We start from the raw sequence: 4429 nt of genomic DNA, 5'->3' as shown, positions 1-4429 counted from the left end.
ATGCAGTTCATCTAGCCAGAGCTTTGATCATCCAACCTTTGATATTGTCACTAGAGCCTTCTGTGCCTTGGCTGCCACCCCAGCCACCATAGAGAACTCGATGGAGTCTCTGGAGCGATTCGTGGTATTGCTCTATGACCGCACTAGCAGCCTGGAATCAGTCAATCAGGCACGCAATCAGCTGTTCACCCAGAAAGGTAGAGACATTGAAGGACTCCCTCCAACACAAGCAGCACTGATTCAGCACACAAAGAGGCCTGCCTACCACGCTGGTCACTGCTGGGGACAGATGATGGTTGCAGTCCCGGAACTCCCATCCCCAGGTGACTGGGGGTGGAAGAAGAAGGACACAGGTGGATGGGAAGTTCACTGGACCACACTGCCAGAAGCGACCCAGGCATGTCGAGAACTCATTCGCTGTGGATGCAAAAAGGGGTGCAGAGGACAGTGCAAATGTGTCAAGGCAGCACTTCAGTGCACTGCCCTTTGCCACTGTGGTGGACTGTGTTCTCGAAACTAACATTACATTTCATTGAAAACCTGTAATATTACCATGGAAGGCCGAACCTGTTTAATAATGGAAGGACTGTCGTAGACTTGCCCTCACCACTAACATGTCAAACAACAATGGGACATGCACCATTGATTTGCAAGATACAGCATAATCTCATGAACTGTGTGCTCATATAAATAAACTACCAAATATTATAAAGGAAACATTGCGAAGACTGCATTGTACTCTCATGAATATGTCACAGTTTCAAAACATATACATGTATAACGCCACCAATATTAAATGCGTTTATAATTTTACGATTATTTATTTCCCTGAAAGCTAGATATATGTAGTTAGGTAGTTGTTAGAGTAGTTATAGCATGTTGTAAATAGTACCACTGCATTCCTCATCCTTGAAAATGTACGATTAGCCACCAGAATCAATATCCTAGGTAGTCTAGAAGCTGAGCTACTGGTAAAATAACAACCGGTGGTGGCCATTTTGGCCACAGGACAATTCTGCGATGGCCCTATAGCTAAATATCTTCATTAGGGCATTCTCTAACAGTGTGCCAAAGCTCATGCTTGTATCATCAAAGGCGCAATCCATTCCCATATCTGCCGGACTAACAGGTGGAAATCTCATTTTAAAAAAGGTTATACCAAGCAATGGACAAATGAACTTTTTAAAATTGTTGATGTCGTCGGTACAGTTCCTTGGACTTACAAATTATCGGATTTAAAGGGGGAAGAGATTTTAGGTTCATTTTATTCACAGGATTACAAAGGACAAATATTAATTGAATTTTTTGACTCCGCCCCTTTTGATTCCGTCCACACAAGCCCCACCCTCATAAGCTACATCCACGCAAACCCCACTCACAAAAGCCACGTCCACATCCATCATATCCACATAATTAGTGATTAGTTTATTAGTTCCCACACACATGTTTATTCAATTTAAAAAAATTGTTCCACCTACACAAGCTCCACCCACACAAGCCCCACCCACACAAGCCCCACCCACACAAGCCCCACCCACCCACACAAGCTCCACCCACCCACACAAGCTCCACCCACCCACACAAGCTCCACCCGCCCACACAAGCTCCACCCACTCACACAAGCCCCACCCACACAAGCTCCACCCACCCACACAAGCCCCACCCACACAAGCCCCACCCCCCTGTGTGCCCCCACCTTTGACCCACCACCCCCCTCATCCCACCCCCCCCACCCTTCTCCACACACACGGGGAGGGGGGAGGGATGAGAGGGGTGGTGGGTCGTTGGGGGAGCGCACCTTCCCCCCAACCCTAACCCCTCCCCTTTACATCTCCTTTATTCTTTTCTTGTAATTCAAAATCAGATAATTATAAGGAAAGCATTTATAATTAAACAAAAGTAATAACATTGAACAAAATCTTCTTTCGCAGCAGTCTGATGGTTTGTTTTGGTTTTGAAACTCGATCAACATATTCTGTTCAAAACAAAGAGTGAAGAACAATTAGGGTATATAAAGATGATTATATTATGATATTAATAAAATAATAAATATAACATTTACCTCCAGAAGATAGAGTGTCATGTCAGATTCCTCCAGAAGATTAAGTTGTGTGTTTTGTTCATCCAGACAGGTGTTTGAACTGATAAATAATAATAATAATGAGTCAAAGACAGACACACACACACACACACACACACACACACACACACACACACACACACACACACACACACACACACACACACACACTTTCTCACCTTTGACTCGACTCATTCAAGGTTAGAGGACGTGAGAGAATTTCTTGCCAGCCGAGAAAAATATCATTCAATTCTTTTCTAAACGAACGAATGTCTTCAAGGAAGTCATTCATTTTTAGCCACTCATGTAATTCAAATAACTCATTTTCAAGATCAGTTATCAACGATGTTCTTATTGGGGACAACCTATTAGAAAAACACACAATAATTATTGGTTGTATCGTGATTTAATCCTGTATAAAACAACAAATAATCAATTGGGTTAAGGATCTCACCTGTCGTCTTGTGAAAACGATTGATCCGCAAGGTCGGATAAATTATCTGCACAATCCATTCTCTAAATAAAACACTCGGCACGCAAGTTGGTTTAAATAAGCAACTTGATGACGTAATGGAAGATTTCACAACAATGGTTTTTTTCAGGGCGTGTCCCACATAGGAAATGACTTCGGAATTTTTTTGGCTTGGTTCGAGCGAGGCAGCTTGGCTGACTCCAGACTGACTCATTTTAACACGAAAATGAATCAGCTTGCTTTGAATGATTTTGAGAAAAACCTACGTTTAAAAGCTGTTTAAACTTCCCTTTCTTTCGTGCTTGAAGAGATAAAGTGAATATACTCGATGGAAATGAATGTTATAAGAAAATTAAGTTATCCCCTAAAGTAGAACATGGGCAAATATTCGTTGGTTCGCTCTTTGAGTTGAATGAAAATATAAAAGGGAAGAAGTGCTTTAATCAGCAAGTCTCAATCTTTCAGTCTCAATTTTACATTTGCTTGTATGGGAGGGAAGGGGATAGGTGGGGAGAAAATCAGTCTCCTATTTTGGGCTTTTGGGGCTTGAGTCAGAAAGTTTCCCCTTTTCCCCCATTCATTTGAATGAGAGTCCCAGAAACCCCATTTATCATATACTTAGGCTGGATCTGGAATCAAACCTGAACCAAAATCAAATCGGCTTGTTTTTGTCACCTCCCCAACTCGTCCACCAAGTTTTGTCATAACTCGTCCACAACTTTTTGAGATATTGTGCTATATACTGTACATATCGTTTCTCGCCCTATCAATGGTGAAGAATCACTTGTTGAAACTAGAGGTGGAGCACTCGGTAGAGTGCAAAACCTCTGCCGCCAATACTGCTCGGTCACTCAAGTGAACCTGATATCCTATTCATTCAATTTGATGTCAACAGTGCTCACAGAGTTATAGTTTGCAACTTTCCCTTTTACTTTTAACTTTTACATACTCAATTCATTCGTCATAACTAGATTCCTTGAGACAGAAATTAATTTTACGTGTGTATATCCACCTGAAGTTCCAAAATCAGCCGCAATTATAATTTTGGCATGTTTTTTGTCGGAAATCACTTATAACATGTAGAAATGCAAAAAAAAAAAAAAAATCTAAATTTTGTTGAAAAAAAAGATGCAAACAAATTTTTTTTCTCTCACAATTTTTTTTTTTGGGGGGGGGGGTGGGAAATCACTAAAAAGATGTAGAAATGCAAAAAAAAAATTTCAAATCTTTTTTCAAAATGGCCACCATAGCGGCCATATTGGATTTTTGACCAAGTCCAAAATCTAATGGCATGATCCTTGGACCAGACCTAACCCCCCCACCAAGTTTCGTCGAAATCCATCGAGGAGTTTTTTTCCGTAATACTGTTCACAAACAAAGAAACAAATGAATCACTCATGGAGTGAGGAAGTTGTCGAAGTTGTTTGAAAATTTATTATAACTTCATTGCAGTCACACGGATACAGCACAAGAAACAGCATTTACAGTTCAGTCAGTTGCCATCATGAACAACATTCGAATGTGGAATGTGATGTCAATGGTTTAAGTCAAAAACTCCATCATAACCTCCACTTCCTCCGCATAAAAACAAGCAAAATTCTTCCTGAAAACGGAAAATTGACACACCTGCATGATAGTAACGTCATAATGGATTGGTACGATGTGGAGGGCCTTTCATTGTTAATAAAACTGGCCTGCACTGCAAAATAATACATCACGTTTGCAGAATAGTGCCATTAGCGCCTGAGCGCGATAGACGAATTGTCGGTGTCAGGCGAACTATTGAACCGGAACAGTCACAACGAAGGCCTGGATATCTCATGAAAGAGTAATATCTGAACTACATTCTCACCTAGTTTGAGCCACATATCACAAAA

The 4429-nt window shown here is 41.2% G+C and overlaps 1 protein-coding gene across 2 annotated transcripts in view; it reads left to right on the top strand.

Annotated features, from left to right (window-relative positions):
• Positions 1-4190: 4190 nt before the first annotated feature.
• LOC147011979 (uncharacterized) overlaps positions 4191-4429 on the top strand; it is a 19759-nt gene continuing 19520 nt past the window's right edge. Inside the window, exon 1 of one of the 2 annotated variants that reach the window (XM_085857945.1) lies at positions 4191-4429. This exon is cut by the window's right edge and continues 1092 nt beyond it. The gene's annotated coding sequence lies outside the window, so the exon portion shown is untranslated. The other variant, XM_085857943.1, reaches the window with a different exon arrangement.

Source organism: Eptatretus burgeri, chromosome 15 (genome assembly GCF_056783735.1).
Source record: "Eptatretus burgeri isolate ZD-2024b chromosome 15, Ebu_testis_v1, whole genome shotgun sequence".
NCBI lineage: Eukaryota > Metazoa > Chordata > Myxini > Myxiniformes > Myxinidae > Eptatretus > Eptatretus burgeri.
This window is presented reverse-complemented; position numbering and strand designations above follow the sequence as displayed.